This window comes from Astyanax mexicanus, chromosome 5 (genome assembly GCF_023375975.1).
Source record: "Astyanax mexicanus isolate ESR-SI-001 chromosome 5, AstMex3_surface, whole genome shotgun sequence".
In the NCBI taxonomy this organism is placed as follows: domain Eukaryota; kingdom Metazoa; phylum Chordata; class Actinopteri; order Characiformes; family Acestrorhamphidae; genus Astyanax; species Astyanax mexicanus.
In genome coordinates, this window is record NC_064412.1 from 21,593,412 (window position 1) to 21,612,030 (window position 18,619).

General features: G+C 38.4%; 1 protein-coding gene across 4 annotated transcripts in view; it reads right to left on the reverse strand.

Annotated features, from left to right (window-relative positions):
- lrp8 (low density lipoprotein receptor-related protein 8, apolipoprotein e receptor) overlaps positions 1-18,619 on the reverse strand; it is a 199,958-nt gene that overhangs the window by 90,216 nt on the left and 91,123 nt on the right. The window lies entirely within an intron of this gene.

Genomic DNA, 18,619 nt, shown 5'->3' on the forward strand with positions numbered 1-18,619 from the left:
ACAAAATTTATTAACAAAAACTGCAATACAAAAACTATACAACCCTAACTATATGTAACCCTAACTATACAACCCTAACTATATGAACTCCTACTATTATTAGTAATGCCTCCAACACTATACAATGCCTCCTCTGATACATGTGAAGCCATCCACTGCCTCTGATTAGCCAGTGCACTCGGAGGAAAGTGTCAGATCCCCAGCTAACAGCTAATATCACGGTGGGAATGATATGGCGAGAGAGTGCAAGATCTACCCACCCAGACAAAGAGAGAATGGCTAGTTGTGCTCTCTCTGACTCCGGCTGCTGATGGCAAGCAGCATGGTCTGGCATTTGAATGGGTAATCCTTTGATAATAGTGGCCAAAGTAGGTATATGTAGTCGTCTTATAACTGGTTAAAATCAAGTAAAAACAAAATGTGTTTTGCAATTCGAAAATATCATTATTGAAAAAATACTCTGAAATATTATGCTATTATTTCATGGCCATATCTCCCACCCTTATGAACTCCTTACTAAATTATTCAAGGAATAAGCTCTAAAATATGTCTATAATCATCCTTAAACAGCAATCATGAACTCAGGACCCAGTGTCAGAACCCTAATTTAACTTAAAATGAACACAGAGCCAATCCGGGTCACTGTGGTGCAGTTTTATCAATTCTTATCTGGGTCTGTAAAAACAGAGTGCCCTGGTCCTGTCAGAAAAGGAGATGAAAATGCTACCTGAAGGAAGTTAAGTTTAGTAGGTAGTCCTTGTGAAGGTCAGTGCTGCTCTAAGGAGGAACCAGAAGAACTTTGGGTGGATATCTCTTTATAAGAAACCTGACACTTACACAAAGCCTGCCAGACAGAGCGAGATGTATCAATGTGTGAATCGACATCTTCCTGGAAAGCCTTTCTGATTCAATGATCAAGCCTAAATACATTGAGGCAGGACCAGCAGGACCTTCAGTGTATTCGTTATGAGGGCTGAAGGTTACTGCAACGTCTGAAACAATACAGGTTCGCTGTCATTCACTCTCCTTCAGTTTCTAAGCACAAGACCTTTCTGAATTGGTCAGGTTTCTCAAGATGCATGATATATTATTAATACAAATATTCTCTTTAGTGATAAAACTCTCATGTCTGAATAGCAATAAACCTATCACAGGTCAAGGAAGTGTCTAGTGTCTGCATGATTGCATCACATGGTCGCTCATTACAGAAGGGAAATGTGAAATGTCTACAGCAACATCCAGAATATTTGATGAAATTAAAATCAAAACCATAAAAACATTGTTTTCATATTTCTTGACCTATTGAAAAATCATTACATAAAGACTTGCCTTTTAAAATGAAATTGCTGCATTGTTTTTTTATAATTGAATGCAATTTACCTAAAAAATGTAATCAAAACAAAACTACATTTTTTCATCTCAAAATACTTAAAAAAATACGTATAATACTATAATACTGATATCACGATGCTGTAATTCTGTGATACTTGATATATCACAAGATAATTCTCTACAAAATTCAGGGCATCTGTGTTACTGAAGAGAATAAAATACTGCTAAATAAGCAAATACCAGGAATTACGGATTTATTGGTGCCAGTTTCACTTTAATTTGACAACCAATATTCTTCACCGCAGAATAACTCTATTCATATGATTAGTGCCACCATGTGGAGTAATAAAGCAGTCACTTTACTAAATCAAATTTCGGAATTGAGTCTTAGGGAGTTTAGAGTGCCTATGTTTTAATAAAGTATTGCAAACAAAAACTACATGGTATATCGCAAAATCATTATTTTATCCCACCCCAGGCCCCATTCATATGAACTCCCCCGCTCATTATTAATGCCTCTCCACTTTAGTGTTGTAGTACATTAAGTTTTTTTATTTTATTACATTATTACTGTTTAATACAAAATCAGTCTTGGTATACAGTCTTGTATACAAATTTTTTTTTTTCCAACAGTTTCTACTGAATGTTCAGTATATTTATACAAAATGTAACATTTGTTTTGCCTCAAACAAAAACTATGCGTTAGATCACAATAATAATATTTTATTCCAGCCCAAACACTGATCTATTGCATTTTACACTGCCTCTTCTGACACATGTGAAGTCATCCAATGCCTCTGAGTAGCAAGTGCACATGGAGGAAAGTCCTGGATCCCCAGCTCTAAAACTTCATCTGCTAACAGACACCAGTGCTTACAAACATCCAAGTGGGAATGATGTGACAAGAGAACACCATCCACCCACCCAGAAGAGAGAATGACCAGTTGTGCTCACTCTGACTCCGGCTGCTGATGGCAAGCAGCATGGCCTGGAATGTGAATTGGTGATACTTTGATAATAGTGGCCTGAGTAGGCATAATTAGTCATCGTATAGCTGGTTGAAATCTACGTTCAGTAAAAACAAACTGTGATAATGATCATTATTATCTTAAGCATCATAAGCAAATGATGTCTTATGGATACACATGTTTGAAGAAACAACTAAATGTAGCATCAGACAAAAAAACTTTTTTCTGGAGTGAAACAGAAATTCTGAACTGGACATAAATTATTAAAACACCAATGATTTCAGTAAAAAAAAATAATAATTCAGTTTGTAATTCTCTCAAAGGAGGAGAAGGGATACAAACACTGACATAGATGTAAATAAAATCGAATTCCTCTGAGAAATAAGGATTACCCCAGCACCTATAGTCTAGTATATACAACCACAGTCACACACTCTTACATACATACATACATACATACAGACACCTCTTGTTTATCATTGTTATTACTTACTTCAGTGGACTCCCCTTACTGCACATTAGGTGTGTGCAGCTCTGTTAAGGGATAAATATCTGTGTAAACTGGAAGCAAACAAGCAGGCCAATAAAGTAGCCCTACCTTCACTGCTGTACACACAGCTGCATAACAGGGCACAGTGGGGAATCACCATCATCAACTATTGTCTCGCTGTATTGATTGCGACACTAGTTCTACTGAACTGAGAGCCGTAGTCTATTTTCTGATTGTCAGTAGGATGTTTTCATTTCAACACAACAGTGTGAATGTGTGTGTGTGTGAATGTTTGTATATGTGTGTAGGTCTATTATGATCCAGCGTGCTGCTATCTGTCTATCCAGAGACCTCACTCACAGATCCCATTAGTAGAAATGAAGGGATGTTTCTGGTATTCTGACCACGTTCCTGCAGTGGGGCCGGGCTACGATAAGATGGGACGGCTGTACAATATGCTAATGCGCTTTTGATTAAGTACCTCTCTAATGCTGCTCTGCTGAGAGAGGAGGAGGGAGAGAGAGAGAGAAACATAGCTTAACATGTTTAACACAGCGCAGGCTCCCAGCTCCACGTGCACTGCCTGGCTACGGCTAACGGCTCACGCTGGAGGTGATTGATTGAGCCCTTACCCTTGCAGGCTAATTCTATGATAATCAAACGGAGCGTTGACTCAACAGTGACAAACAATGAGGGGTACTAATAACAGGTGTTATAAATCCCTGCCACATGATGAAGAATGATATGTGCAGAGGATGTGTCACTATTATTTTTTTTACACACTTTTTACGCACTAAAAGTAGCCTGAACTGGAGCCACAGACCCAGCCACGTGTTATTTTATAGCTAGTGCTCAGACTTTCTACAGCGTTTCAATTAATCCCAACTCAGAAAATCAATGTACAGTCGATGCTGTTTGGGTGGGCAGAGGAGGATTATTCAGCGGTCTCAGTTACATGGTGGTTCTGCAGCACCACACTGGTCAAAAGCCTGTGGTTTCAACTGAATAAATCAACAGGGTGTTTGGATTGTTGCATTGTTTATTCATTCTTATTATTTCTGTATTGTATATTTCAGACCAACACTCCACATAAACACAGTTAATGAGTGGGTCTGTGCTGGAAGCTGGATTAGATAAATAAGCAAAAATATCCTAATTAATAAATTAGTTGTTATTTTCAATCATCAGATGACTGGGTAAAATATATGGCCACTAAAAACAAAATGTGTTTTGTTATGTAACATTTGTTTAATATCATCTAGCCAAGGGTGTCCTATCGATACACATGTTTGATGTCTTAAATGAAAAATATACCAGCAGACAAAGCTCCTTTTTTAGTTATCCTAAGACATGTTTGACTGGGAAAAACACAGATTTGATCATGAAGGATAGTCAGATCAGACAACTTGTGAGAAACAGTACAATTCAGCTTTTAATTCTATTTAGAGGATGATTTGATCCAGGTAAAAATTAAATTTCCTGTTAAAGAGAGGATAACCCCAGGACCCCATGCCCAAATAGTCATATGGTCCTAGTAGGGGTGGGGCAAAATATTGCTATTGCAATATATTGTATAGTTTTCATAACCAATACATTATTGATACATGGCATCAAAAATCTATGTTTTTATTAAAACATAGGTGGTTTAAATTCCCTAAGATTTATCCCCTAATTTGACATAAGTGGTGGCATTAATCAACATTTATACTGTAAATCTGCAGTGAAGAAAATTGGTTGTCAAATTCTGTGAAACAGAAACAAATAAATCCATGACTCCTTAAATTTGCTTAACAAGGAGAACTTTATCCTATGCAGTAGAGAACTGTCTTGCAATATGTTGAGTGTCTCAGATTCACAAAATCATGATATCATTATCATAGGCAATGTACTCTTATAATATCATATTTTGAAACACCCTGTGTTTCCCACCTCTCCGTCTTAGTCATTTGTAACCACAGACACACACACACACACACACACACACACACTCTTACACACTGCCTGTGGTTTGAACTAACTGAACAGGTGAGTTTTGGACATGGATTGTTTTTCATTCTCATTATTTCTGTAACGGCAATTTCAAACCAATAATCTCCATAGACACAGTTAATGAGCCTTCCTGCTGAAAGCTGGAAAAAATAAATACATGAAATAAATAGCCTAATGAATAAACCAGTTCATTATACAAGAACCTTTTTTGACCCAGTGTGTTGAGGTGAGGAGCAGTTAGTCTAACAATGAAAAAGTCATCAGTTATGCTTGGTATAATGTGGCGGTAATAAAGCGACGAGAGGTGGTGAAATTATAACTAATAAATGGCTCTGGATGAGAGATGATTGCGCCATGTGGATGTGCCTCTGAGTGGTATAAACTTTTAATCACAGTGGAAAAACCTGCGTAGTAAAAGATGAGACCAGCCTCCATTTATATCAATAAAACCCACCCACTGCTGAAAAATGTAATATTTAACCTATTGGGGGAAAAAAAATTGATAATACTATAAAAAAGAAAAAGATGGGAGGGAAGAGAGAGAGATAGAGAGAGAGAGAGAGAAAGCTGTGCTCAGAAGTGCTGAGTGCTGAGAAAGACGACACTAAAGAAGACAAAGACCATGAAAGACACAAAAGAATGAAATGCACTGCACTAAATGGTGTATTGCTTTAAAACATGCTTGATAAACTATGACTTGGAATACTGCAATAAACGTTTTCCTTTAATTCATTTATTTTATATTAAACTCAGATTTATTAGACAATAAACTCGACTGGTTTGAATAAAGGATACTGTAGTACATTGTGTGCTCTTCACTGAGAATAAGAAAGGCATGGCTACTCTATGGTGTAAAAATAAAACAGGCATAATTAATAAAATAAAAGGCAAGAGAGGTTCTCAGATGAGCAGAGATGCAGTGTGGAGAAGATATATTTTTATTGCTCAGATTGTGAGCGTTGGTGATTTGTTAAGTATCATTACCTCAATTTTTTTGCCCATAGACTCAATATGAGAGAGCTCCCTGTGGTTGGGGGTGAAAGAACTCCCTGTGGTGGGGAAAATGAGAACAAAGAGCCCTGTGAGGGAGAGGGGTGTGCGGAGTGTGTGGACATGCGTGCACACCCAGGGAGGTGAAGAGCATTTGGGAGTGGGTCACGTGACACACGCGAAAGTGAGTTAGTGCTGATGCAACATAAATGCCACACGCCGACAGTGGCCAGATTTACAGCTTCATTAGCCTTTGCTGAGAGAGTGAGTGGGAATGAGAAAGAGAGAGTGAAAGAAAGGGAGAGAGAGAGAGATAGAGAGAGAGCTTGAGTGAGAAAAGTAAGCGAGATAGAGACAGACAGAGAAAATGAGAGAGGTCAGATTCAGGTCATAATGAGAGATGGGGAGCAAAAGGATTTAGAGGCAGACTTTGAGCATGGGAGGTATTTGACAGCCACCTGAGGGAATAGCCTACTAACACACATACGATACACACAGATCACATGTGAACAGTCAGATAAATAAGCCCCTTGCGGCCCTGCATCCCTGTCTGCTCAAGCGTACGCACACACAGACAAACACTCACGCACACACACACACTCACGCACACACACAGAATCCTATAGGCTCTAATCAATGTACTCAGGCTTGCTTTAATTACCCATTCTCTAGCACTCCAGCTGCCCTCCGCTGACCTGCCACTCTGAAGGGAATCTTAATGATGAGAAGGCAAATAGGATTATTTCCAAAGGGCCCCAGAAAGATTAAAAACTAAAGCCCTGGTTAGAAGCTGATAAAACACCACCATGCATTGACTTTAGTTTTACTATGAGCCCATTCAACATGTACTTTTTATTAATGGGTGCAGTCCTGCAGCTATGCAAGCAGTATCAGAATACTGGCCTGCCTGTTGCAGCAGTTCACACTTAATTTTAGCCTAAAGAAGAGAAAAAAGACATACTGACTAAAAAAAAGATCAATAATTCATAGCTATTGCTTCATGGAGGCGCAAAAAGTATTTAAAAAAAGTGTAGCCTACCTAACCCCTTATTAGAGCTGGGAAACATTTTATCATGTCTTTTTTAAGCATATCAAGGATATCATCACCAATCCAACTGTGCATTTAATCACACAGAGCACAATTAGTTCTTTTTAGGTGGAGGAATTACAGCATAATAATAATAATAATAATAATAATAATAATAATAATAATAATAATAATAATAATAATAATAATAATAATAATAATAATAATAAAAGTCACTCAGTATGGGACAGATGGAATTTGAAATGTGTTTTATCATCTGTCACTACCGATGCATTTTGATTGTGATCACATCAATATCAAATCACATCTACTGTATATTTATAAGATTTATAATCAGGGATACACTATATCGGCAATAGTATCCACTCGTTTGTATTGCAATTGGTGATGTGAGCCTTGGATGGAACTGATTGGGCATAGAACCCATTCCATGAGACTTTCTATGCTGTACTGTTCTTGAGCTAATCTGAAAGCCATGGTAAGTTTGGAGGTCTCCGCATCAATTGCTTTTGTGCCTAGTCGCTTCCACTTTGTTATAGTTGACTGTGGAATATTTTGTAGTCTACTTAAATATGTAAATAAGTCCTACTTAAATAAGTAACTTTTTTAAGTTATTGATTACTTGATTTTACAAGTAACTAAGTTAAATTACAAGTTACTTTATTAGTTACATTTAGCAGCTGCTGACAACACCCTCTGCCACCCAGGGGAGAATTTAACCACCACGCAAACCACGCAATTGCTTGGTTTGCCCTGCTGGCCTGCTGGCCTTATCCCAGTGGTGTCCAAAAAAGAAAGAAAATTAAGGAAAGGAAGTCCAGCACAGAAAACTTGACAAAGCTCACCAATTTTTTTGCAGCAGCAAGAAATGAAACGTCTGACGAAGATGAGGTTCCTGAGACAGCTAGGTTGTCAGTCACCAGTGTTTTTAAAGCTAGATAGCACTTTGTAGCTAACATAGAGTTCAATGATTTGGAAGGGTGAACGAATACTTTCAGCAATATAGTGTATGCAATACAAACTGCCTTCATTTGAGTCTGTTTGTGCTGAAGTGTGTTTGCTGTAATGGTGGAACTCACTAAACAAGCGAACTGAAAACTGATCGCAACCTCTGGGGTAAAAGTAGCACAGCTGCCTAAATTGCTGTTACAAGCACATATAGAACGCTGACCTTTTTTTCTCTTGCAGAAATGCCCATAGTTCATGCCACATTAATCAAACGGTCATGATTTGCAAGTCTAACAAGTCCACTTCGATTGAATGTCACTGTCCCTCATGTTCTGTTTATAAACACAAATCCCTTCCTTATTAAATCCCTCAAGAGTCTCGCCCCTCTCGCATGGATCAAGCACTATGGCCCAGTCCCTTAGGGGCAATTCTTTCAATATATCCTCCTCTCTACATCAAAGTGTTGTAGTAAACGTTGCTGTGCTCTGTACTGGGCAATTCCATGTCTCTTGACACTCAGTCTACATTCTTTCCCTTCAGTCTCTGCCAAGGGCTACTTTCTGAGAGGACGAATCTCTGACTTTGATGTCAGCAGGGCAGCTCAAATCAAGTCTAAAATTGATCAAAACCTCATCCTAAAGAGTGCAGCCTAAGGACGCTCTTGTTTATCATTGTCTGCACCTGGAAATTTAATATAGAAGAGTGTGTGCATGATCATATATCTTACATACATCTTACTACATTTCCCAGTATGCACCTGCGCTCTACCCTCTGGATCACATGACTGTTCCAATTGCCATTTTCTGTTTCCGCTTATATAAATACCCCTCTGTTTCTGGTCCTCGTTTCCGGGTATTGAATCTAGTTTCCTAGCTCTTCTACCTCGCGTTCTTTCTATCTTCTCTGCTTTTCATGACCTCTGCCTGTTTGTTTACTGACTACTGCTTTAGCTTAGACCTCCTGTTTAAGATTGTGTTCTGGTTTTACCTTTTTTTTTTGCCTGCTTTTGGACCTTGCTCTTTGCCTTGCCCATGGTTTGTGTTGTTAATCTTCTGTGTATGGCCTTCGGCATCAAACACTCTGGGGTATGTTGTTGGTTTATGCTGCCCTACTGTTGTTAGCTACATCTGTGCTTGGTTTTCCCTGTAGTACTGTTACCTTCTTTAACAAATTCTCTGATTCTAATCTGCATGAGTCTCACTCGTGTCTGGCATTTGTGACACTTTTACTAATGTACTCTGAGCGCAGAGATGTGCAGAGAAGTGAAAAATCAAAATTTTCAGCCTTGTTTATTTTGTGCAGTTTTGATATTTAATTTTATTGTAGTAGCATTTATACATGCAGTTGTCATGTCCCTCCTCAGTTTCTTAAAAAAAAGCTCTTAAATTTAATTTAGCATGCATATGTATGTTCAAATGGGTTTTTGAAGGCTATTTTTCAGAAAGAAATTTGTTTGATTTGTATTCTATAAAAGTGGGTCGCGACTTAATGACCATGAGAAAATGTAAGTCCCACACTAAAACCTCTGGCTTACAGGGCAGCAGACTGGCATCACAAAGATTGAGTCATATTTGCCTCTAGATTTGCCTCTTTTGCCTCGTGCAGCAATCTGCTAATCTAGCGTAGCATCATTAATACATTGTTCACTGGGACTCAATGAAGGAATCCCTATTTTACATGGCTGTGAAAACTACAGCAGTGCGTTGCATGAGTGAGCAGGGAATACCGTTACTCAAGTTAAATCAGAGCAGGAATTAAATTAGTAGAACGCTGAAGTCCGCTTTAGTGAATGACACACAGCCGAAGACTCGGTTCATTAATAATTAACAAACCATGGTAAACGTGTACACACGTGTGGGGCACAAAATGCTTTTCAAAGTACCCTAATCTTATTGGGATTATGTATATCTGGCATGAATTAATGGAGGCAAGCACATCCTTTGTAAGCTGTAATCTGCTGCAAACCCTTCCCCGTGATATTTTAATAGAAGAGTTAAGCTCTGTTCTCCTCTCTTTGAAGTCTTCAGAGGGCATCTCATCAGAGAGCAAAGGCTTGTGTAATGAGGAGGGCAACCTCTCTCCAGCAGGCTAATTTACTACATGTGTTATGGAGCGTTCACAGTCTCCGTCCTTCAGATAAACTAACCAGGTTTGAGGGGGAATTGTGTGACATTGCATTTGATTTCATTTATAATTAGGGCTTTTGCTTGATTAGTGGCAGTGCCATGGAAAACTGACCTCTTCTTATGCATTCATCACTCAGTGTCCCCCAGTTTACGGATGACCAAGAGAGGTGAATAGAGGTGTATCAGGAGAAAGACGTTTGAGAAAACATTTTGGTTTATGAAACACATCTAATAGACCAGTCTCACATTTTTTTTAAGTTCATTATTGTGGAAGCATAAATAGAAATGTTAAACAGCTTCCAGTCATGTTGTCAACAATCACAAAAATACACAAGTACTGCTAAAAAAAAAAGCTCCTCTCATCATTAGTTATTTTTAACAAGTAAACAAAAAAGAACAGATTTAAAGTGACTGCATGGCGTTATTAAAAATGATAAACTTAAAGATCAGCATTACTTCAGTTGATGTCATGCTTTGGAATCTTCGTTCAGAGTCTTTGGTTAATGACATTTAAAAGATACTGTGACCTAAAGGTCTGTTAGAATAAATATTTAAGTTAATCTATGCAATATCTTTTTAACTCAAAAGTGATTTTCAGCAAACATCAAGTTGTACCCTATCTAGTCCATGCAGTGCCACTGACCTGTCATCAACTATTAGCAAGTAATCCAGCTCTGAATAACACCTAAATACACATTTTTTTGAGTTTCCAAAAATTAAATGCCAATAAAATTCCAGTTTAAATTCCATATCAGCCATCAAGTGCATGTCTTCTAGTCTGTCCTTCAGTAGCTGCCTTAGTGCAGTGTGATCATGGTCAGTAAAGTTTGTGAAACAATTAACAAATAAACAGATCTGTTCTTTGCTTGCATAATATGCAATATAGTCCTGTAATGAATGTTATATATGAAGTTATGGTACTCTGTCTGCTTCATCTGCTCTGTCTGCCTGTGCTTTAGCCAGTTTACAGTATATGGTATATGGTATGTGGCATGGGTTTTCTGTAATTGGGTTGTCAAAATCATAAAAATCTAGAAATGTATCCAGCAACATATCGCTATCAGAACAAAAAGCTTCCAGTGTTCCAGTGTTCCAGCACCAAAAGCTATTCAACTTCTAATAGTGACCCATTTTGGAGAAAGTTTTGTCCACTAAATATCAGTGCGTAAACAAGTAAGTGAACTATAAAAGTCAGGTTTATGTGGTGCTTCATATCTAAAAAAGTATCATAGAAAAAGAAAACAAAACTTTAAATGTAAGTGAAAGCAATTGTGTAATTTTGAGTAATTTAGACCAGTCTTATTGGCTGCTGCAAATGAAGTAAGTGCATAATACTAGATGAATGCAACATTATATCTGTACAGATTCCCTCTACATGACTTTGAGGCAAAACTAATAGACTCTTTGCAGAGGGATGAAAAGAGTACAGGCAATCTCCTGTAATGCCCTTGTAAAGAGAATGCAGTGAGTGATGGAGGAAGTACTATGATCTAGCCCTGGCCTAAGGCCACTGACGATGGATCAATGGCAAACAGCAAGATCAGGGGTCACTAATTGAGTGTAAAAACGAAATTGATGGAATCATAACAGAAATGCTTTGGAAATCTTTGTTAGGCCAGACAGAGGACTGAAACCTATATTTTCCCTCCAGGTTGTGCTGAGTGCAATACAGGGATACATGCTGTCTATCATGCTGTCAAATCAATCTAGCTCTGAATGAATATTTCACATATTAAAAGTCCTGAGAGGATTCAAAACTTTCTTTTGTCTCTGGGTGTTCTGCTGCTTTTTCCTTCGAACTTCTAGAGGTGACATTAAACAGAGATCCCAGTTAAATTATTCATGATCTCTAACCACAAATCCACACAGACACAAACACACATACACACACACCAAAAATCAATTCAACCTCACTAACAAACACACACACACATACGCACAACCACACGCTCACTCTATGTCTAGACTCCACTGGATAGCCGAGCACTAAGAGGTCTAAGCAGAGTGAAAGAGAATGCATGTCTCTAGGCCTTCTGTCAATTAATTCTGCCTCCAAGGAACAGTGGCCCCTGACCCCATCCAGCAGTGCTTCCCACAACAGCAGCAGCTCATTCCCAACCCGCTGAGCACTTCTCAGCAAGCCCAGTCACTTTGATAGCACTCCGCAGTTCTCACGAGACGCTGCAGCAAAAGCGAGAACAAGTATAGCTCAGTGACTTAAATCCATTCATAATTACAGTGCAAGTCTTACAAGCACACAAACAAACAAGCGCAGAGATGAAATCTTAATTAGCCATCTCTAACAATCTCAGTAGCTGACAGTGTCTTCGCTTCAAACTTTCACTTTGGTGTTTTGTCACAAAATACTAATTGCGTGCTTCCTGTCATGCAAGACGTGCTAACACTTTGTACTTAGCACTCTTTCTTCTGCACAGGAAGAAAGAGACAAGACAGGCAAAAAAAAAGGATGAGCTCAGAAAAACACTGGTGCTGGCAGAGCGGGAAACTTCTCGTAGTCAGCAGATGAACTCTGCTGTTTGAGCTCAGTCAGATAGTGAGGGAAACCAGCTCTGATGGCAGTGAAATTAAAACGGCTCACCCCGGCCACGTGGCTAAAAAGCAATCAGGCAGCACTGACACCTCCACACTGTATGGCGGGACAGGAGAGGACAGCCGAGAAACCAGTCGAGCTCCTGCAGGCCACAGAATGCTGGCGGAGCGCGGCCACATGGGAAATTACTTTAGGGAACCGCCGCCTGAAGCATGAAATTGAACCCGTCCGGTGCATCTAACTGGATTTCTGCCTAATACCAAAATAATTAAGTAGCAAAACTACTATGCAAAGTTACACCACAATAGGCTCAGGCCTTTGTCTTATGAATCAATATAAGCTTTTTGATATTTCATTTCATTTAAGCATAATCTTTCGAAAAAGGCCATGAACAATTCCTATTTAATGGACTTAGACTGAACTGTAAACTACAGTACAGTTTGGACACATCTTTCCATTCAATGTTTTTTATTTTATTTTTCCTGGAGTTATCCAGACTATGAAGGAACACAGGGAATAATGTAGTTAACTTAAACGTGTGAAGCAATTGAGGGGTGCTGTTAACTTGTAGTTTTTGAGGCTGGTAACTCTAATGAACTTACTATGTGCAACAGAACTTAGAACTCCTGAACAGAACTCCTGCTCTTTCTTTCCTGAGGCAGTCCTAATGAGAGCCAGTTTCATCATAGCTTGTTTTATTTTTTAACCTTAACTGTGATTCCTTTTTTTAAGTATTTTTTTTATTTATTTAGTTGAGTAGTTTGTGCCATAATATGGATTAGAACATTAATTAAAGAGGTTTATTCACTACCTCTTCACAACTTTACAACTGATGCTCTCAAACACAGTAAGAGAGCCATATATTTTTTATAGTAATTTATTTTGATCAAATTCTGCAAAGCTGTTAACTGAAAGCCATTCCAATTTGACTTCCTCATTAAGCTGACTGAGAAAATGCCAAGACATGCAAAGCTGTCATCTAAGCAAGAGGTGGCTACTTTTAAGAATGTATATATAAAACATATTCTGGTTTATTTAACACTTTGATATGGTTGATGTGTTTTAGAAATGTATTTAACATTAAAAAAGTGACCTTAAAAAAGGTTAAAAACAAACAAACAAAAATCTGAATATTTAATTAAATGCATTTTGGGTAACAATGATTACAGAGTAGGTATTTTAAAGTTAATTGGGATGTTTGTTTTACAGATGTATCTGCTATGTTGCAATAAAAGACTATGGTTGCAATTTCCATTGTTAATTACTAATTACTAATTAAATTATAAAATTATATGCAAGGATATTTTTATTGCATAATCAGCTATTCTTAAATATCCATGTGTTATTAGTATGGCAGTCTCTGGTAGCAATCGCTGCATAACACTATTAATTTGAAGGTCACAGCTGGTTATGTATTGGCAGCTATTTATCTCTTAAACTCCACAGAACCACCAAGGTTTTCTGGCCTTGCTCCTCACTGGTATAAATTAGGAACAACTAAGCCATTTTGTATTGCTTTGCATGTAGCTGCTGAATAGTAATCCTTAGGGTGTCATTAAAGTCATGGAGCTTAAAAGGTCAATTAATGTCCATTAACCAATACAATCAGTATTGGCCGATCTTTATATGGTATTTTGGGGAATTTTTGTGCTGATAATAAGCAGCTGTGCTGTGACTGTTGTCAGTTTTGAGATTTGTCATCCTTTTATAACGGATCAGTTCTCTTTTAAAGAACGTCAGTAACAGAGTTCAGGTTGAGGTCTGGTGTTTTTTTCTGGTCAGTCACAGTGTCACAGTGTTTCATCATGTCTGTTGAACAGGTCAAACGCAGACACCCACAGTCGTAATCCTGGAATGAGTGCAGACATGAGAGACAGTAACTTAGGCACAGTGAAAAGTAACAAAGTGATGAAGAAGAAATACATTAAGTAATGCATATGTTTTGGGAATGTCCCATTATTTATAGGTTCTGGTGTAATGTGGCTTCTGTGCTAACAGCTCTGAACCTTCCTGTTTCCCCTTCCCCAACACTCTTTCTTCTCAATGATGACTCTATACTGCAGCTCCAGCTTCCTCATCGCAGACTTCTACTTGCTGCTATAACAGCAAAAAAAAATCTCCAGGCTTGGTTTAATTCTGCTCTTCCACTATCTGATGCATGGAAGTGGAATGTTCTTTATACTGCTATCCATGAAAAATCCTGTGCTAGATTCCAGGGTGCATCAGACAAAACAATAAGAATCTGGTCTTCAGTTATTAGTCTCATCAGGAATCTTTTGTAATGCACTATATCTACTTCTCTGTATTGTTTGTCTCTTTCCTGCTGTAATCACCTTCTCCCCACAATGCAAATAAAAAGTTATTAACAAAAAAAAAAAAGAAGAAATACAGCTTTTCATACGATATCTCAAAATAGGACCAGTGTAGCTGAAGGTTTGTTTAATTCCAAAAACAGGCCCAGGCATGTCTAAATGCACTTGCACAATCAGTTGGAGTGTGATCAGGTGTGTCACAGTGGTGTTTGAATGAAATTCTGCAGTGACACTGGCTGAGCACCACAGGCTAGGAATCTACTCTAATATTCAGAAATAGGATTATCAGCACGTTCACATGGTACCATTTCCAATAAACCGATCACTCAGTTTTTTTTTCTTTTGTGAAGCTTGAAACAGCAGTAACACTTTATTTAATTACTAAAGATAAATGCTTGGCTTTTGAAGGTCAGCAGTATCTTCTTTTTTCCACAAAGGATATGCGGAGGTTTCAGTGCTGCGTTGTTGCCATCAAGGCCAAGCTGTCTTTGCTTTTTTTGCTCCCCCTCAAAATTCTCTGAAAGCATTTCACTCTGAAATTTAGTAATGACTAGAGCTCCTGATGCAGCGTCTGCTGCTTTGGCTTTAATCTGATCGAAGGAGTCTCTTGGGCACAGCCATTGATTCCTTACAAAAAAAATCAATTCAATCAGATGCATTATTTAACTGACTAGGGATCAGAGATAGAGACGGATACGTTTCAGAGGGTCGTGCGGAGGGAAGAGAGGAGTGTTAATTGCAAAGTAATCAAAGCAGAACAGGACAGAAATGAAAAAGGATCTGAAACTGACAGAAACACATGATTAGTCTTCGAGAGAAACTTTGGAAGGCTCTTATCATTGACCTGACCTTGATTGGAGATAACGAGATAGAAGCAGAGATCTTGGAAGAAGGTAGAATGCCAATGACTTTAGCGTGTGCCTTCTGCATGTACAAACAAGCATGAGCCCATTCACTTTAAGAACTTAAGCAATAAAGGACTCTTTTTGGGGTCTCTAATTTGATGGGAAATCACTAAAATGTAGCTTTATGAGCTTCTTTAACTGGGGCAAAGCAAACATAGAAGTATCAACAAAGCATACTGCCTGATATTTCATTATTTGATATCGAAATATTTCTCAAGTGCAGACTATAAAAATAAAGTTCTGAATAGTCATATGTCTGATCTTTATAATTATATAACTTCAATTTAAAGTTTAACGAAATGAACAAAAATTAAACCTTGTAGTGTAAGTAAAACATGACCTTTTCTCAAACTGTGCATCATTTCTGGCATTGAAATGAAATAAAACAACACAGATTAAAGTGTATGTAAAAAGCCTCTTTCACAGGACCAACCATCTTTCAGCATGATCTTATTTTGTATAGTTAATTTTAAATATATTTGTGTAGTATTTGTGAAGTAGTAGACAATTTTGTGGTCTGAGCCCCAATTCAGCAAGCCTCACAAAGATGGAAACGACCATACAGCAGGCAAAGCAGTCCCATGCATATCACACCATAACTGATCCCAAAACACCAATAAAGCAAGAGTGAATTATTGTCAAATAAATGATTATATAATAAGCCTCATGGTTCTCACCGTCAGAATGGGTGGTCAGTAACTGGAGAAATGACCGGCCCTACGGGTAGTCCAATCATACCACATAACGCTTCAAATATTGCTTCCGGCATTCTGAAATGCTAAATCCCAAGCTCTACGCCATGCTGTCCCAGAACTGTCTGGTGTGTTTGTGCTCCCAGATGTGATGTGTGGTGTTTGCGGACACTATGTGTGGTGTTTGAGTAGGCACTATGATTTCAGTCTTTAGGGGGGCCTAAACTGCAAATATTGAAACATTGTCTTAATCTTAAGAATGTTGCAAATGGCTGTAAAGATGCTTCTGCTGATGGCAAAGTTGACATAGTTTTGTCCTTTTTTTCAATCTGCTCCACTTGTTTTAAAGTCACTTCACTTCTACACAATGTAGAAAACACCATTGATGGAAACATAACTTGTGCGTAACATTTGTGAAATGTTTAAATGTAAACCCGTCTACTGTAATTTCCTGTTTATACGCACATTCTCAGCATAGATACATACGTACAGAAAGCATGCATGTATGAGGTCAGAGAAAAACTGATAAATTAGCGTACAACTGAGGTAGGTCCCCGTATTTCATTATTCATAATTATGCTGCCACATGACCCTCGCAGGCTCTTGGTTTTGTATAAGCGTCCAAGTCATGTACGTACGCAACTGTTTATTACTTTTTAATGCAACCATAATGACTCCGGTGCCATCCCCATTGATCAAGACATTGATGGCACGCAGCACCGCCTCTAAGCTGGAGTCATTTTTCACCATTATTCACCTGTTATTACCGAGCTGAGTGCAGCGTGATAGTCTGCTGTACCACCACAGCAGTCAGTCAATTCTCTATTACCACAGAGTGAGAAAAGATTTGGAGTGGATTTTTTGAAAATTACTAACAAGACTATGTGTGAAGTACAATAACCTATATGAAAGGACCCTGAGGACTGAGACTAGGTTATTGGCTATATGTAGTATTGGCTGGTTGTGAAGCAAGCCATGCCTGAACAAAGCTGGGAGCAATTTTCCAAAGCAATCTTACGCCGGCAGCACAAAGATTGAGGAACATGTTTAGCTAGTGTGCACGCACCTTTCTGAAAGTAGTGACCTTGGACTTGATTTGTGTGTGTGTGTGTGTGTGTGTGTGTGTGTGGTGTGTGTGCACGTGTTTTTGTGTGGGAGAGAGACTTTTGTGTTCATTTTTGCCACCAAGAATTTGATCAAAACACTGGGTGAACAGTTTCTAGGGGACAGAGACATCCAAAACAAACACATGACCAATAGCTCTTAAACCCTGAGAGTGATATACACCTCTGAAACACTCTTCAGAAGCCTGTGCATCCCTTGAAGCATTTTCTGCACAGCTATTTTCTGTCTGTAGAGGTCAATAACACTATATAATACGACACTATTGTTGGCAGAGTAAACATCCAAGAGAACCTACATGCCCTTAGGTATGCAGGTGTCAACTCCATCACTCTAATCTAAATAATGTGCATTTTTTACACACATGATTATACTGTATCTATGCCCTGAAATAGAAATAGAAACGTAGAAGCATGAATCTTCAGTATGCATGCCTTCACCTCTGCTCTGGATCACTGGGCAAGAGAAGAACAAATTGCTACGCCTGACCATCCTTTCTGAATTGGATCTTCCAGCTCCTGAAGCAGAAATCTGCATCGGTACAGAAGTTTGAGGAGAAAATGCTGAAGTTTCCTGGCTCCCTAATCAGACAACAGCCATGTCGCAGCCAGAGAAATGCAACAAAGGTGCAAAGATTTGATTCAGTCTTGTAGAAACTGGAATGTGATTAGACAATAATTTCCTCTCTTCAAACATGAGTGAGCATGCTCCATTTTTGGAAAGGGAAGAGAACTGCAGACACCAATTACAGGCAGAACACAACACAATAAGCAGACTGTGTGCAAGCCAAGCACCATAAACAAGAGTGCTGTCCAGTGCTGATAATAACCCTGATTCAGAGGGGCAATGGAGCTCAACAGACCACACTGTTAGTTTTGGCTCAGCTAAACAAAGAATCAGTGGGGGATTTTCATTACTGCATAACTGTACTTGAGCAATTTTTGTATATTTACTTAACTGAAGTATTTTCATTGTATTATCTTCCCTACATAATGTAAAATCTTTTGCTGTTTTTAGGTTATGTGTGAACAAAAACATAACATCATAATAAAATGAGTGTGAGGCAGTACACCAATTAAGATAAAGCATGCTGTGCAGTTTGTTTTAAACTTGTTTTGACCTATTGGACATGGAATACATGGAAAC